Below are 19,620 nucleotides of genomic sequence, written 5' to 3'. Positions count from 1 at the left end.
CTAGGGGACTTATGACCACAGCAGTTGAGTCCCATAGTGCTCAGAGCCATTTGACCCATATGAACCACAAACTTCTCTTCTCCCCAATCCTATTCAATACCTCCTCATTAGTTATATGATCTACCCATCTAATCTTCAGCATTCTTCTGTAGCAATGTGAATGTAAAATACACTATTTCCGAGACGAACATTTATTTTAAATATGGGCACGAAATTCGTCCTTGCCTGAATCTGTTACATGCCGCTACTACTCCTGTGTTGGGAAGAAACGCCGGCCGGGGTGGCCGAGCGGTTCTAGGCGCTACAGTCTGGAACCGCGTGACCGCTACGGTCGCAGGTTCGAATCCTGCCTCGGGCATGGGTGTGTGTGATGTCCTTAGGTTAGTTAAGTTTAAGTAGTTCTAAGTTCTAGGGGACTGCTGACCTCAGAAGTTAAGTACCATAGTGCTCAGAGCCATTTGAACAATTTTTTTGGGAAGAAACTGAAAACATGTATTCGAATTAGATGCTAAAGCCAAATCTGTACTCTGACAGAGCCTTGCAACGGATGAGAGAAGTACAGACCTGGGAGACGCTATTGCTGCATCGGATCTCCTAGCTCTAAAGAAGTAAGGTCCGACATCAATTTGCTACAGGCGAGCAGTTACAGATAAAGGCATACACGGTCCGATCAAAAGTATTCGGACATCTCTATGTAATGCGGAAATGACCAGTACATGTCAGATGAGGCGGACCCGCAAGTTTAGAAGGACGCTGGGAGAATTGTGTTGTCAGTAGACGAGCAAAAACAGCAGAATGGCAGAAGAGCTCAGTGACTTTTAACATGGACTAGCCATTGGATATCACCTGAGTAACAGATCCATTAGGCAGATTTCAAATCTTCTAAAGATGCCCAAGCTGACAGTTGATAATGTGATTGTCAAGCAGAGTCGCGAAGGAATAATCATAACTTAGACAAAACCAGGCACTCATCTACTGACGGACAGGAATAGTCGAGCGTTTCGGAGGGGGGTGCATGCGCATGAAATCAGTGAAAGGAACCACTAGCCAGTTACAAAGTGTTACCAGCAGTCCAGCAGCTCAATGATTGTACTTTGGGAGTTAGAAGAATGGGGTACACTGGTCGAGCAGCTCCTTGTAAGCCTTACATTTCTTTCGTCAGTGGTAACTGATGCTTGAGGCGGTGTATAGAGCTGTCACTAAACGGTGAATGACCGGAAACGAGTAATTTGGAATGAAGAATCTCGCTATACGCTTCAGCTTTTCGATGGAAAGATTTGGGCTTGGCGAATGCCTCTGGAACGTTACCTGCTGCCATGTGAAACGCCAAAATTGAAGTACAGAGGAGGTGGTATTATGGTAAAGAACGATGGAGGTTATGAACGTATTTTATAACGTTGTATACTGCGCACAGCAGAGGAACAGTTGGGAGACAATGATTGTATCAATATGACAATTCTCCCTGGCGTAAAGCAGAGTCTGTGAGGCAATGGTTTGTGGACAATAACACTCCTGAAATGCACTGGCCAGCCCAGAGTCGAAACCTGAACTCGACGAAGCACCTTTTGGATGAGTGAAAAAGTCGACTTCTTTCCAGACCTCAGCATTCAGCTTCACTACCTTCTCTCGTTTCGGCTATTGAGGAAGAACGGGCTGGCATTCCTCCACAGAGATTCAGACACCTCATTGAAAGTGTCCTCAGCAGATTTCAGGCCATCATACAGGCGAAGGTGTCCGAATAGTTTTGATCAGATAATGTAGATGTGACTTTGGCGAATCATCATGCTGTTAACGACGTGTCGTCGTGGATTAAACGCACACTGTATGGCAACACGCAGCCACAACATGGCAGTCTGCTTCCTGAAGGCCGACAGTACAGGAACGAGTGAACCCTTCTTGCAGAAACTGATCTAAGTCATCGAGATAACGGTTGAAACCTATTCAGAGTGAATTTCGACAGACAGTTAACTGAACGTACGGGTTATGACACAGACGGAAAAGCTATTCAGCTTCGGAAAACCATTTGAGACACCGAGGAAAAATCTATGCCCATTAAAGTCTGCGGTCCTAGATTACCTGGAGAAGGACTCTCAGAAAAAAAAAACCTTAAGGTGAATGCCGGAATGGTTCCTGTGAAAGGACACGGTCGATTTACGTCCTTATCCTCCCCCAATCCCTTCTTATGCTCCATTTTTAATGAATTAGTCGTCGACGCCACGTTTAAACATAATATTTACACCTTCCTTCAATTCGACATACGAAAATTAAGGTAGACATCGCATCAAATCAGTACTACACACCCATTACAGGTCTACAAAAATCAACTTAGTTGGATAAAATCAGCGTCCTCCCTGGCTTAACACCATTTGAAAAACACGGGTAAGTTTAGTAACGTCAGAAATGGAAATACGCTCAGCTGGAATAAAGGAGAAACAAGACGCACTGCAGTTCGATGATGCAGCTGATTAGCGACTGATATGTAAGAAGAGTTTTTCTCTGATTCACAGCACCGTCAGCTAATGGTCCGGGAATGAAAGAATGGTGTTATAAACGAACAATACTTCTCAGCGACAACTCGTCATTACAGCAGTTACTTATCTCAACGGATACTGAACGTCTTGATATTAGATAAATTACACTTTGGACTTCGTCGTTCCCATTCCAGATTTCTGTACTAGAGATTATTGCAACTAGTTGACGAGTTACTGTGCTATTGTGCAAGGGCTGTGGCTTTCATTCAGCTGTTTCGGTTGTTTCCTTCTTTCTGGCTACCCAAATGCAATGTAACTGTGCAGATGCAGACATACACACGATGAACACGAACTTCGGACGACTGCCCATGGAAGATAAAAGAACAAAATGTTCATACTGCACATTTTTTGAACTTTTGTATTTTTTTGGTTCTAATAAAACCCCATGTCATTCCAAGCATGTGTGTCAATTTGTACCTCTCTATGTACATTACTCCGTGATTTATTCAGTTTTCAAATTTATACTGACTTTTTGATCACCCGGTATTATCGATACAAACCCGTCCGGCTGAGACCAGCGTCACCTGAGGAGGAATAGTTGCTAGTCAGATATACGCACGATGCATGTAGTATCAGTGAGCGTGCTGTCCGTGTTTAGAATGAGGAAGGCGCGTAATCTATCTGAGTTTGACCGAGGGCAGATTGTGATGGCCCGGAGGCTCGACACGAGCATTTCGGAAACTGCAAGACTTGTCGAGTGTTCGAGGAGCGCTGTGGCGAGTGTCTTCAACATGTGGCGAACCCAAGGTGAGACCACGACCAGACGTGTGAGGTTGGACGGCCACTTCTCATTACAGATGTCGGACGTCATAGGCTGGGCACAGTGGACAGGCGGCGAACAGTGGTGGAACTAACATCAGATTTTAATGCTGGGCAGAGCACAAGTGTGTCTGAACACACAGTGCACCGAACATACCTAACCATGGGCCTCGGTAACCGATGATCCATGCGTGTGGCAACGTTAACACTACGACATTAGGAACTACGACTGAAATGGGCGTGTGATCATCGGCACTGGACGTTGGCGCAGTGGCAGAGCGTTGCATTGTATAATGTATCCCGATACCTTTTTTTATCATGCCGATCGGAGGGCGCGAATCCGTCGTCTTCCAGAGGAACAGCTCTTTGACGCCTTCACTGAGGAACGGAGACAAGCTGGTGGCGGCCACATTATGCTCTGGTGAACATTCACGTGGGAGTCCATGGGTCCAGTGGAGTTCGTACAAGCCACCATGACTGCGATGGAGTATCGTACACTGGCTGCAGACCACGTACACCCCTTCATGATGACCCTGTACCCGATGGCAGTGGCATTTTTCAACAAGATAATGCGCCATGTCAGAAGGCCAGGAGTGTGATGGAGTGGTTCGAGAAACTCTGATGTGTTGGCCCCCCAACCCGCCAGATCTGAACCCATTCTAACACATCTGGGACGTGATTGAACGTGGCATCAGAGCTCATCGCCTTCGCTCCCGGTATTTATGGGAATTAGGTGACTTGTGTGTGCAGATGAGGTGGCAACTCCCTCCAGCGACTTCCCCAAGGCCTTATTGCTTCTATACCAGGACGCATCACCGCTGTTATCGATGACAGAGGTGGACATACCAGCTATTAGATAGGTGGTCCTAATTTTTTGGCTGATCGGTGTATATGCTGCGCCAATAGTTCCTGGAATGCAAACATTTACCAACGTAACGCATTTCGGGACCAGGGCTGAATGTTTGAAGGAATAAGACAGTCAACGACGCAGCATATAAATTTTTCGCGTGGAGGCAATTTCGCACATCTGTTACAGACTAACAGCACAAATTCCGCCGAAAATTATCCCCCGCCCCTAGTTCCTATTTACCTCGTACGACGACATTACATAATGCGTGTAAACGATAAATGTTTACAATGTACCATAGTGTTGTAGATGAAGTCGAGGCGAACAATTTGATATAGGACACTTTGGCGTATAACGTCGGGAAACTACCACATATTGGTCTACAGAAGCCATCTAAGCTACAGCGCATGCGCTGCAACAGGTTTTGAATACCCCCTCGCCCTCTTACGCCCCCGATTCAGTCGGTCAGAATATCAAATGTTTTCGTTTCGTTAACATTAAAAACTTGAACTTTCCCGAGGGGGTGGTGAAAGAAGAAAAGGCTTTTTTAAATGTTATGGTAAAAGTAATTACGCTTGCTGTTCGATCTAAACTTAACCTTCAAAAGCACAGTAGTCTCATAGCAAGAACGCCAGAGAAACAAAACTATGTAATTGTTAATTTTGCGCAGTTTAATGTCCAAGTAAAATTTTCACACATGTTAATTTTACAGTTTTTAAATGGAAGAACAAGGAATGTTTAATACTCAAGGAGGAGGGAGGAGGAGGAGATTAGTGTTTAACGTCCCGTCGACAACGAGGTCATTAGAGACGGAGCGCAAGCTCGGGTGAGGGAAGGATGGGGAAGGAAATCGGCCGTGCCATTTCAAAGGAACCATCCCGGCATTTGCCTGAAGCGATTTAGGGAAATCACGGAAAACCTAAATCAGGATGGCCGGAGACGGGATTGAACCGTCGTCCTCCCGAATGCGAGTCCAGTGTGCTAACCACTGCGCCACCTCGCTCGGTAATACTCAAGGCCGATTTTATGGAGATAAAGAATGACCTTCAGACGGTTAAGACCGAGTAAGCCGGTGGTGTAATCGGCCGAGAGACTAAACGTCGCACTGTGTGCACGCACAGCAGCTTAGGTGGCTTTTGTAGGCCAGTTTGGGGTATTTTCTGGACTTGATAGACCACGTGTCCTATGGCATAATTTTTCGTCTCGACTTCCTCTACACGAATGAGATACGTAGTATACATTTATTGGTTACATCCTATACATGACAGAAAAAAACCTACAGTAAGAGTGCAGTGTCATTCCTGTCTCATGATAAGGCATCGATGCCCAAGTAATTGTATGCCTCTTAATTATTTCCTTTGTGCTACGCCTTTTTGACGTCCTTCAGAGGTAACATAATGGCGGTAGTACGGTAGGATGACGACCTACCTTGCATCCACTCTGATATTTTTTCTTCTTTGGGGGGGGGGGGGGGGGGGGGAGGGAACAGTGATCGACAAAACATGAACCAAAAAATAGCAAATCTGTCAGCCACGGTGACAGTTTGCTAACACCCAAATCAAAGTTATTACGTCATAATCCAACTACAATATATTTCTGCACAACGTCAAAATTTCACTTCTGTTGTATAAAGGGTGGTTATACTTAAACTTCTGATTCTTGAGTGAGTCTCCGTGGAAAAAAAGTGGTCGTAGGACAATTAAACTTTGTGGAAAAATTTGTAAGGACATGCAGAAGAGAAACAACGAATAAACCATTGAATGAAACACACCGTAATTTTCATATAGAACTTAACGTTTGTTAATTGCGTATCATGTTTACGTTCCAGATTACAAACGTTGCTTAGTGTGACGACCATTCGCACCCACGTCAGCATGGAGTCGCACTAGAGATACCAATTCACAACTGCTTGCAGCACTTTTCGAAAGGTAACCATGAAATGTTTAGCTGAGACACAGCTCGTGCACTGCTTGAAGATAGGACATTGCGTCCAGCATTCTCAGCTATGGCAGTAGTTACTGCTTCAACAACTTGTAGCGCAGTTGGCCGTCAGCATTTTCCAGGAGCAATTCCCAGATCTGAAGTTAATTCGAACTTCCGAAGCATAATCATCAACGCCGGTGCGGGAAGAGGATCTCTTCGTACTCCTTTAATGCTTCGATACTCGCGAAGAGCAGTAGCACTGTTGCTGCTGTTCTGATAAAACAGCTTTACCAGTAAAGTCCTGCTCACCCCGTCCAGACTCATGTTGACTGTAGTCAACTGTAATGCGCACTAATGCTTGTGGTTCAGCCCTACGCTGCCGTACCAGTACCGGCGCCTAACGGCGAGTCATGACACTAACACTACTGACAACGCAAATCCTGCAGCGCAGTCTGATCATCGTCCCTATAAAGTTTGGCACCCATGCGGTAAAAAGTTTTCTGTCAATACTGGCTCAAGCAGCGGAAGTTGAATTATAACCACTCTGTACTTTAAATTACGATAAGCATGACTGTAAGATTTGTGTCAGCTGCAGCAACTCTTTCTGCCTGTGATGAATCGTTACGGGGCTATAGGTCCATCGCAATAAAACAACATTTTAGACTGACATCACCTTGGGAACGTCCACTATGAGCGAAGAATGCCGGGGCCTGGCGCACCGGAAATAACAGCGAAGGTGATGCGACCTTGTGCCATCTAAGCTGCTGAAGGCCAGCAGAGGTTTCGCGGGCGCTCGTCTCGCGACTGGAGGCCACAGGCGAGCCGGCGCACTGGGGAACTACAGCGCACACCGACACGCCTCGCCCCGCCCACCTGCCGTTGAGCAATCCCGCCACTCCTTCACCTCAAACGGGACCGGTCTCTTGTTTACGCTGTGTTACACTCTCCACTGACGCAGCTGCTTGGATGAATGTGTATCTACTAACTGCTGCTCACGCCCCCCGCCACCCCCTCCCCAATTCCCCCCCTTCCCCTCACCCCACCATTGTTGATCAGACAAGGAAACTTCCATTGAGTTGCAGATTTCGTCTGTATGCTGGTTAAGCTGTTATATCCTTTATACAAGGTGTCCCAGGAAAGTGGCGACAGACTTCTAGGGAAGGTTGAGAATTGCATAGGAAACCGTGGTCGCAAACGTCAAGGGAAAGTGGTAGCAGTGGTCGAAGATCTGAAAGTAAAAATGAGAGCGTTTCATTTAAAACATCTAGTGAACATAATGAGCACACATGGTGTACGACGTGAATATAGCTCTAATGTTGCAACATATTCTCGATGTTTGTAGCATTAGACGCCGAGCGTACCTGAGACCTACCGAACATTGATTGCTGGACACACTCAAACTCACTGGGACTTTCTTTGATTGTAGCAGCGCACAGACGATTCTTGCGATGGGATCCATTTCCGACTCCGCAGGCTCGCGATACATGAGAGATTTCATGTTTTTACAGAAAGAAATCAAGGTTCGATAAATGCTGTAAGCGTGTGTGCCAGGGAACGCGTCCACCAAGCCCTACCTATCGAAGTGGTGTACTGGTCCGTGACTGGCAGTACCCAAGATCGATTGACAACTACAAGGGATCGTACTGTACCAACGTCTCTGTGCTGTTACTGCAGAGTATCCTTAGGCCACCAGTCGACCACCACACCTTTAATTAGGTACAGTTTCTTATTTTTAAATAGATGTTAAGACTGTAGAACGCTATCTAATTGCAGAAGATTCCAGTTGGAGAGGTGCCTCTGATAACACAAGAATCTAGCCCGCGCCACAATCACACATGCAATGAACTAATCGGACACGAAATCAGCCTTAGTGCAATTAATATTGCAGCCACGTCAACCGCTGACCATGCAGACAGCCTGTCTGCCAAATAATGGAAACAACACCCTGCTTAGACACGACGCAGAAATCGTACCAAGCCACGATAGAACAACGAATAATAACTTAACAATATTCACACACCAATGATTACTGAAGTTAAGCAGTAGTGAATAAATGGGCCTATTTAATGAACCACTCTTGTTGTCTACTATACTGATCTCGTCAGAGCAACAAATTACTTTAATTTCAGTACCTGATTATCTTGCGTAATGATAAATGCGACATCCAACTAGCAATTGTCATCTTTCGCAACGAGCTTTCCACAATGCAGTACGTACTCTCTGACATAAACTCGGAACTATTTTATTACTTGCACTAAAATACCAATCTGTCTACCGTCTTGAAACGATTATTCTGTTTATGGACACTTCCATCACTACTGTTAGGAATTAAAACATTTTTAATTCTCCCTTAAATATTTTTCCAACTCGACGCAGCGATAATATGTAAGTGATGAGACTTCGCATGCGTCACAGAATAACGGATCTTTGTTAGTAGCAAAATCTTTGGCCTTTCCATAAATAATTCAATTACTTCAATTAAACTTATTCATCATCTAGAAAACTTTTTCCCTTGATTGAAATCTTTTCTTTAATATTGATAAGATCTACTTTCAGTAGATTATTTATAATTTCATTCGTTCAAGAACCTTTTACCAAGCACATTTAAAAACACCACATTATACGTGATATCGACTCCACTGTATCAATATCTCTGAATTACACTCTTTTATACTTCGTAAAATGACATAGATATATTCACACTAGGTACCAATTAAATAGACTGGAAGGTTTCCTTTAATCCCAACAAAATTGGATTTATTTTCCTTCTAGGTATCTCAAACACGTTGGTTATCACCAGTGAACGAGTGCCAGCAAATATATTATCATTCCCCACAATACGGAAACAAGTAATAGAAAAATCAAACAAAAATCCTAAATGTCACCGCCACTTTTCAACTAACCTTAAGTTACAATTTAAAAGCAAATCTTGACCTCTTCAGGCGTTGACCACACGCGACCCGCCAAGTTCCCTAACATTTAAATCGGCCACTCGTCATCTTGATGAATCAAGTTTTGGTTTAGTTACGTGTAGCTCGTTAAATGGTTCCTTCAATTTACTATCGCTTGTCTACTCAGTGATACGTGCACACCCTCACCGTATAGTGGAACAGTTCGTCGTTCTATGAGCCAATTCGCTGTCTGCTGCAAGCTAGTGGTCTTGAAAATACAACTACCAACACATGTTCGAGGCTTTCTCTTCTCGATACACACAGGCACAATACCCAAACCACCTCAATAAAAACGACAAGCAATCCAGTTAACTCCAGGCGCGTCGCGACCACTCAACATACAATGCAGACGGGATATCGGTCACACCGATTCCACAAAACTCAGCACCTAACAAATCAATCTCTCAATTAAATTAGGCTCACGCGGGACTCACCCCAGCAAATTTTACGAACGAAACTGTTCCCACAACTATAATCAACAAAATTCCGTGCACTCTCCCAAGATTTAGGTGTCAACTGAGTAGCCTCACTACACCACGCAGTGAAACGCTATAAGATCGGACCTGATATACACCACTACCACCACTTGGTCGGTGAGAGGTCTATCCGGGAACTAACTAACCCGTTTCGTTGTACAATAGGAACCATTTAAAACGAACAAACACGCAACGCCACGCCAACTTTTAACGATTAATGTAATAATCATCGATGCTGTCGATTCTTCGCAATAGCGGCCGGCTGCTGCGCGTCGCTCAGGCGGCATCTCTGGACGCAGCGAGTGCGACATGGTATATTGCTGCAGTCGTGCATACTCGCCACATTCTATTCATCTAGAATACAATTTGATTTTGGTTTTACCATATCATACACGTATATTATCGTGACCACCAGGTGTTATCATTGATTTATCACGCAGTACGCTCAACACCAGTAAGGGCGAACGTTCCCCGTGCGTTTTGACACAGCACAGTGGGAATGACCTGTTCAAATGTCTACGAACAGCCAGTCCAAAGCGAGCAGGTGCCCCATCATGGTGAAAAAACATGCTGCACCTAACGTTTGCTGGAACTTCTTCAAGCAATCCGGGAAGGAACTGTTCCAGAAAGATCTGATAGTTCGCGGTGGTCAAGCGGGATGGTAGAAGAAAGTACGGCTCAACTAAACAGTCGCTGACCAAACCCGCCCACACATTAACTATGAAGCAATGTTGTGCCACATGGTGCCGCCCACCGTGGGAGTTTTCTGGTGCCCATAAATTTCATTGTTGTGATTTGCATACGCCATCCCTAGTGAATGTGGCCTTATCAGTGAACAACACGGGCTGGGAAATGCACATCTCGGCCACTTTGTTGCAGAAACCACCGTGCGAAACGCATACGTAAATCATGATTATAGGAAAGCAATACGTGCACTCATTGGAGATGAAAGGCGTGTAAGGACTCGGCGTTCAAAACACATTGGACTCTGCTATAAGACATCCTTATGTCAGAGGCAATGGCACATATGCTGGTGCTTGATTTAGTCTCTACGACATCCAACACACTTTTTTAACATAACGACCGAAAGCGCTGATCGTGACCTTTCCCTCATTAAGCCTGCCACTTCTTTATGTCCCGTACTTGCAATATTTCTACACAGACGTACATAGAAAACTGTGGCACGGTTGATGTCTGTCTGGGGAGCGTTCTCTATAAATGCGTCCAGCGGCTCGTCCATTGCACTCAGCTGTTCCATACATTAAGTGCAGGTATGCAAGCTCACCGTTTGTACACTGTTCCATGCTCCTTGTATGCTTGCTGGCACTCGAATGAGGAAATCCTCACGGTTCTCCGTTAGTACTCTCGTGTACAGCACCACCTAGCGACGTTCCCCTCCAGTACTCTTGAGTGCTGTACCAACTAGCGGTATAGCACAATGTTTGCGGTCAGGGGTTGCTATGTAATTTGGAATCCTTATGAAGTGCACCACTTACCCTTGAATTTTACCGTAACATTTTGTACATATGTAGAGAATCAGCGATTGCTGCCGTGACGGACAAACCTCAGTAACGGCTATTAGGTTGCGGAGAACCAAACTTCCGGTTATGGTCATTCTCCTGGAGATATTAACCGCATACTATTGCAATAGAGCCTACGCGGAGATTCGAACAAATGGGCTCAAGAACGGGTGCACATTTGGAGGGGTGGTAAATACAACTGAAACTTGTCACACATAGTCAACACAAACGTCTAAAAATTCAACATTAGATGTAGAAGATAGTTTTGAAAAGTATCTCTCACGATGTTAGATTGTTAGGCCACAGAAGACGGTTTCATAGGAAATCGGCTGATATTCCAGGTCGCCTGTCCTGACTGGGATTCCTGTGTTACAATTGCATCTTCAGGTATAAATTCTGTGATATTATTCTGAACAAGGACATGATTAGTGGATTGACAGCAATAAAGGACTTAAAAAACCGGTAGAAATTAATTTGTTAGACTACTAAACCTTCAATGCCAGTCACGTATGTATTTGGTTTGTTTGTTACAACTGATTGAGGAGATTGTTCTCATTAATGAGACGGCTAATGAGCATTTTGTTTCTGGTTCACACGCGTTTTCTTTTGAAACAATCCGAGACAACTGAGGTCTTACGTGTAATTGCTCTCATTACATATTGTTTGTATTAAGTACATAGTATTAGACTCCTTAGGGAATAAAAAAAACAATGTACACATCTGAATGCCAATACACATGACTGGATACAATCAGCGTAAGTTATGCTGTTAGTTGCTTGTAGTATTATTTTACGATGCATAGCAAATTCGAGGACAGAGGAAACGTTCAGCGACAATATGTGCAAGGCCTACCAGCTGCTCAAACGCTGTACTAGGATTCATATCTTGTCTTAAATGCCCACAGACGTCCATCTGCTCTAGTAACAAACTTCACAGCAGCATCTCGGACACACATCCTATCAGACTTAGTTCGTCGGCTTCTGTAGTTTGGAGCTATACCAAGTATATTCTCCTTACGCAAAGCTATCATGTGACTCGGAGAATGTGATGTCCTGCCCACAATGGATGAACTCAGCAATGGTGCAGCTGTGGATAGGTCGGGCTGGAACGCCTCTAAATGACAGTACTATGCAGCCAGTATCGTGGAATAGGAGCGATATGATGATACAAGAGTTTTCGTCTGAGTCGGGGTCATGCTGGGAGCACGCACTATACACTGAGGTGAGAAAAGTCATGGGATATATCCTAACATCGTGTCAGACCTCATTTTGCCCGACGTAGCGGTGCAACTCGACGTGCCAAGGATTTAAGAAGTAGTTGGAAGAAACACTGAGATATGCTGCCTCTATAGCCGTCCATAATAGTGAAAGTGTCGCTGATGCAGGATTTTGTGCACGAACTGATCTCCCTATTACATCCCATAGATGTTCGATGGGAGTCGTGTCGTATGATCTAGGTGGCAAAATCATCCTCTCGAAATGTCCAGACTGTTCTTCAGAACTATGTCGAACAACTGTAGCCCGCTGACATGCCGCACTGTCACCCATAAAAATTCCATCGTTGTTTGGGAACATGAAGTCCATGAATGGCTGCTAATGGTCTCCGACTATCCGAATGTAATCATTTCCAGTCAATGATCGGTTCAGTTGGACCAGAGGGCCCAGTCAATTCCATGTAAACATAGCCCGCACCCTTGTGGAGCCACCACCAGCTTGCACGGTGCCTTGTTGACAACTCGTGTGTATTGCTTGGTGGGGTCTGCAACACACTCGAACCCTACCATCAGCTCTTAACAACAGAAATCGGGACTCACCTCACCAGGCCACGGTTTTCTAATCTTTAGGGTCCAATTGATATGGTCACGGGCATGGGAGAGGTGCTGCAGGCGATGTCGTGCTGTTAAGAAAGGCGCTCGCGTCGGTAGCCTGCTGCCGTAGCCCATTAACGCCAGATTTCGTTGCACTGTCGTAAAGAATACGTTCGTCGTACGTCCCACATTGATTTCTGTTGATTTCTGCGATTATTTCACGCAGTGTTGCTTGTCTTTTAGGATTCTGTTTTCGCCACTGAGTAGCGGGGAAGGCTGTGGTAAAACCTAACCAATTGCTGTGACACATATATGTCTAGTCGCCATCCTGTCTTAGTTCTATATCTGGCTTTCTGTTTCAGGTTCTTCACACTTTCTCCAAAACAAGACAGATCACTCCTTGATCTTATTGTCAGCCATTATTTTTTCATTTTTCTTTTAGTGTAGTAGAATTTTGACTCTTTAGAGTCTTCCCCATCTTTATGATCGTAACAAAAGCGTAAATATTTCAACAACAGAAATGCTGAGCATTTCAAAGACGACACAGGTATTTAGAGAGGTTACGTATATGAACATGGCTTGTACCTCCGTTGTAACTGATTACCGTGAGAGTTGATGCACTGTGTAATATACAGGGTTCGTATTCGGTAGAAGAGTGGGTTAAACTCCAGTGCGATGAGCTGAGCAAAATGTCGGGATCCTTCCTTCAACAAGATCATGGCAGCTTTCCTACCCTAGCACTGTCCACGCCGTTGACACGACGTTAAAAACTAACCTTTAGCCCGTCTTTCTTCGGTGTTGAGTGCGTAGAAATTTAAAATGGAGTGATTTATTCGTTATTTTTAGTCATAATATGCCGATTCTTTTTGTTTGTAAAAAGGTCTGATACACTTCCTAATATTTTATTAAATACACAATTTCTGATTTTTAAGGTGTAGTTGAGCAACTAAAGAGTTCACTTAAGAAACGCGATGCACAAGAGCTTAGAGATTTAGAAATTCGAAAGTTGGAGAAGAAGCCTCAATAAAACAGAAGAAAACAGAAGAAATTTGTACGAACATTTCTAAAGAATTTGTGGAGAATGATTACGTCTCTAGATAAGACGATTTAACACATTTGAGAGAAATAGTCAAGGAAGATCAAGAAAGCGATGGGTACTGTAACAGGCAAAACAAAAAAAAGGCCAAGTGCATGAAGTGAAGACAAGATGATGACGCACGTGAAGAAAGACCTTCTTTTTTATATGTGTGTGGCTCTGTCGATGTTGTGAGTTTGCAGTGGATGTATGAGTTAATGTTTTCAGCGTTTCTGGACTGAAAGTGAGGAATGAAGAAAGGAAGGAAATTAAGCTTAATCAGGAGTTAACGTTCCGTAAACGATGAAAAGGTTCACAAGCTCGGATTAGCTCAGGAAGAGAAGGAAATCACCCGTTTGCTTTTCAAAGAAACCATCCCCGCATATATCTTAAGTGAATTAGAGAAACCACGTAAAATCTAAATCAGGATGGCCTGACTCCGATTTGAGCCCTGCTGTTCTCGAAAACGACACCTCTGTGCTAACCATCACTGTCATACCTGGCTCGATATGTGCGAAAATTTTTACCTACCTGTTTACGTATAACTGAAAACGCTTTGTTTTGTTTTGCATCTATCTACCATATTGTTGGAGAAACTAATGGGTTTCCCAATTTCTTTTCATGTGTTTAATTTAATTTTGCAGCCCTTTTTTGTAACAAGCGTTTAGTTTCACTGTGAATCAGTTAAGTTTCAAAATGGTTCAAATGGCTCTGAGCACTATGGGACTCAACTTCTGAGGTCATCAGTCTCCTAGAACTTAGAACTACTTAAACCTAACTAACCTAAGGACACCACACACATCCATGCCCGAGGCAGGATTCGAACCTGCGACCGTAGCGATCTCGCAGTTCAAATGGTTCAAATGGCTCTGAGCACTATGGGACTTAACTTCCAAGGTCATCAGTCCCCTAGAACTTAGAACTACTTAAACCTAACTAACCTAAGGACATCACACACATCCATGCCCGAGGCAGGATTCGAACCTGCGACCGTAGCGGTCACGCGGTTCCAGACTGTAGCGCCTAGAACCGTACGGCCAACCCGGCCGGCTCTCGCGGTTCCAGACTGTAGCGCTTAGAACCGCACGGCCACTCCGGCCGGCAGTTAAGTTTAACAAGCCGCCTTGTCACTAATTGAATAGCGTGATCATTTGTTTATGCTACTGTTTATCAGTGCTTCTCCGTCAAAATTGTATCTATTGTAGGGAGATTGTTTATCACCATTGCTATTCAATTGTGCTCTTGAATATGTAATGAGAGAATGGTACAAGGAAAATCCTATGAATAGTAAAATTGGAACTAAGAAAGATAAAATAAACCTAAATTGCTTGGGATTTGCTGATGACCTAGCATTACTAGCTAATAATAATCAGGAAGCCACGAAACAAATATCAAGCTTACAAAATATAGCACAAAAATTAGGACTCCAGATATCATTTGAAAAGACTGAAATAATGGTAACGGATCCACTTGTAATAGATCACATCACAGTGAACAATAGGGAAATTAAAATAGTGAAACAATTTAAATACCTGGGAGAAATTATAACACATAAATTGGACGAGAAACCTGCATGGCGAGCAAGAACTAATAAAATGATAAAAGCTCAAAAACTAACATGGTCTACGTACAATAAAAAATGTCTATCAATTAAAACAAAATTAAAACATTACAAGACGGTGGTTCAACCAGAGGTTACATACGGAAGTGAAACTCTTTTTAAAGACACCCAGAAAAACAGAATTGACAAAATTTTAAAAGTAGAGAGAAGAATTGCTAGAACATGCATAAATAAGAAATATCAAAAAGCTGGGCAATGGCGGATAGTTCCAAATGAAGTGGTATACAGAGAACTGGAGCCCATCACCGATACCATACGAAAGAAAAGGATCTCTTTTGTTGGTCACATTCTGAGGACACCAGAAACCAGATTATCAAGGAAAATTATTGAGAAACTCTGGAATTTGAAACAACAAGGAGAATGGCTTAAGGAAATAAGAGAGGATATGGAAGAACTGGAAATAACTCTGGATGATTTGCAGAACAAAACGCCAAATTTAAAGAAGTTGAGGGACACAGAAATAAGATTTAAACCAAAAATTGACAAACGACATACAATGAAAAGGGTATTTACAGATGAGGAACGACGAAAAGCATCGGAACGAATGAAGAGATACTGGGCCACTCGGAAGGGGAAAATACCAAAGAAGAGGACCAGAAATGATTGACTGAAGTGGTCCAATGAGGCCGTAAAAGCAGAAGAAGAAGAAGAAGAAGAAGAAGTAGGGTATTTCTAACCAAACGATTCAAATGAGTAAGCAGAACTGTTTACCTGCAAAAATTTATTAAGATTGTACTGACGTGAGGTATTCATACGTGTAGCAGCGAAATCTCTTTTCTGATTAAACGCCCGATGTTACGTCAGTCTCTTCAGTGAACAAACAATTAATGAAATCGAAACGTTAAAGTAAATGTTGCGACTATGTTAAAGAGCACAGAATCTATATGTGATGTTTATGAGTTAATTAGTACAGTGTGTGATAAGTACTTTTATCATACCTTGAAATTTTGATTTGTACATGTTGCTACGAGAGTGATGCATTTATGGAATCATCTGATAAAAAAGAAGCTCATACAGAGTAGCGAATGAATAGTGAACTACGTAGCGTGATCACAGCTCAGGGTAACTGCCACCTTGTCTACTGTACCGCAGCGAATAGTTCAGTTTCGTCAGAAATGTTGGTTCAAGGCTGGAGTACTGCAGCTGATTTGAACCTGTCTGCTTGACCGATCGCAGCATGTTCTGTGGGTGCAATGACGACGCGCTTTCCGTTGCATTGGATTCCATTAGTAAAAACTATGAACCTCTCAGACAGCAATGTGCAAGCAAAGTCGTTGCATGCTGAGTAGCGAAATGAAGTGTTTTAGTACAAGTACGCTTCAGATTGTCTTACAGTGATATCCGCTTCCACGGTGATTGCGGTCTGGATGGCTGCATTGTTGCGCGTGGATGGTTTGTGACGCCATTGAATAAAACATGCAATCTCGACTCTAATATTGAAGACAGTAACAGTAGACACTACATCAACAAGATTTTGGATGCCGTGCTATTACTTTTCTTTCAGGAACTTCGTATGCCGTATTTCAGTAAGACAATGCCATGACACATTTGCAAATTACAGTGTATATCTTCTTCGAAGACTGATGTGCACCACTGATTCCGTAACCTTCACGTTCTCCTGAAATGCCACCCACTGAGCATGTCTACGTTAGAGCTGGCTGGCAGCATAATCGTCGCAATTCGCCAGCAATCACAATTTATGCTTTGTAGATTTGCATTCAAACCATATAAGGATCCTTAGGAACATATAAATTCCTTTTTGGTTACATAATATGATGTTCTGAGGATCTGATTGCAGTTTCATTTGTGTATTATCATGTCTCTAATATGTGTGTTGAAGTTCTTTGAAACCATATGCATCCTTATTAGCATGGTAATTTTCACAACCGTTAGAGCGAGCACTAATAGTTCTTCTGTTTCGACAGAAGGGTACAGGTCGTTGTATTAACCATAAAATAGGGAAGGAAGGTTACACTGAAACGTATCGTCGTCAAAAAGCTCAAGAGAGAAGATAGGATGAGGTGAGCCACTTTTGAATTAGATGTTGTCTTCCAGTTACTGAAACAATTATGTTCTCTGTTTACCCTAATATGTTCGCAGTTAGTACCTGAGGTGTCGGCATATCCTGCTGATGGATCATTTGCGAGAGACAGACACTTTTAGGGTTCTCCTACGAGTATTAGCAACGAACGTGGATCAAAGCAGACTCAGACGCCACTTATTAAGACGTCAAGCACCTCTCTGATTCGGTGTTGTAGTGTGAGTCTTGCTTCAGTACGATAGTAGCATGAATTTTGGCAATGATTTGCCCACACTGCTTTTTATTTGTGTAATTAATATTCATATATGGCACGTGTATAAATATTCCACAATGAATACTTCACGATAAAACGTTTTTTGATTAGAACTGTATTTATAAGATAAATTTTTATATAACAAACTGTGCCAGCAGAGTTGTAGTTGTTAGGCAGCTCAGTGCATTTTAATATTTTGTAGCTAATGTAATAGGGACAAGTTGAAATCCAACTGCTGCCTCAAACAATGTGCCATATTTGAAAGCTGCACCGGTGCATAAAAAGTGAAAAAATATTGAACTCTGCTTTTTTGATGAAGAAACAGCACGGAATTTACATTTCAATTGAACTTACGGACAATGTGAAAATCAGATGAATCTGCATCAGCAGATGTTAAGTATTTGATATAAGTTTTTCAATTCATATAGCTAATGTGGAAAATGAATTTATGTATAGACATAGCATAATGCAGGTGTTCCAGTTTTTATCCCCTTCTGAGTCGATTCTGCCATCCCATAGATGATTACAAGTATGAATCCTGAACGACTACATAGTGCGTGTAATCTTAGAAATAAGACTGTAAATAATCAAAATGTAAACAATTGTCCACGGCGGAAACTCAGGATCGTCCATATCGTCAAAGCTCGTTCGGTCTCATGTGTTGCCTGCGTATATACGACTGCTCACGGTTACATCAGCCGCTCAGCAAACAGGAGCCTGTGATGCGCTGCAATTAAGGAATTCCGAGAACGACTTAGTCCGCTCACCTGAGGAAACGGTTACTGGACACAGAGATTTCGAGGTGAGTCTGCGCCACTGTAGGATTACAGTCAGCAAAAATTCTCCGGCTGTCCGCAGCAGCTTTCGGGCCGCTATTTGACGTTATGAAACATTTCACAGAATGACTTAACAGTGCAATAAGAAACTTCTTTACGGAACAAAGGAAGACGATTAGACAAATCTCTTATACGATATTATGTGTATACCATGCACCGGCACGCACGCAGGTCTAATTGCCGTTGTACTCTACCTGATGTGTTAAAGTAAAGTAAAGTAAGTATTTCACAGCATTGTTGACTTGGAAGACGCAGAAAATAAAATGGCTTTCGCATTTGATTTTTTTGACATCCATGCAGTGAACAATAAGTGCTGTATTTTGAGTGTAACTGTCCAATATATTTGATTATGTGTTTGCAGTATAGAAACAAAAAGATTAGTATTTAACGTCCAGTCGATGTCGAGGTCATTAGATGCGGACCACAAAGTCGAGCGGGGAAGGAAATCATCCACGTCCTTCTCACAGGTGCTTTTCAGGCATTTGCCTTAAGCAATTTAGGGAAAACACGAAAAGTCTAAATCCTGACGGCCGGACGAGGATTTGAACCGGCGATCCGCCTAATGCGACTTCAGTATCTTGCCACTGCGCCGCCTCACTTGGTTGCAGTATGGTGCGCAGATCCCCGTCTCAATCGTTCTGCAACCAGCCTTACCAAGAAAAGCCTACACAAAATATCTTTTTAAGAGATTACCATATTCTGCGGGGGGAATAAGAGCTATGGTGAAATGTTTGGGTGGAGCTAAAACAAAACTCCCTAGAAATTACGTAATGGATTTTTGTCCAAATTTTCATAGGCCATACGAAGAGCAAGAAATGAACAAATGGGGTGTTAAATTGATAGCATGAAGCCTAGATTTTCAAATAAGAATTTAATCGCTTGAAAGTAATCAAGGTAATTAAGAAAAAATGAAATAGTGACGTGAGGAAAAACTGGAAAATTCCACAAACAGCTGCTACTAGCTATGTAAACGATGCGTC

This window comes from Schistocerca piceifrons, chromosome X (assembly GCF_021461385.2).
Source record: "Schistocerca piceifrons isolate TAMUIC-IGC-003096 chromosome X, iqSchPice1.1, whole genome shotgun sequence".
NCBI classification, from domain to species: domain Eukaryota; kingdom Metazoa; phylum Arthropoda; class Insecta; order Orthoptera; family Acrididae; genus Schistocerca; species Schistocerca piceifrons.
Note: the sequence above shows the minus strand (reverse complement) of the source record.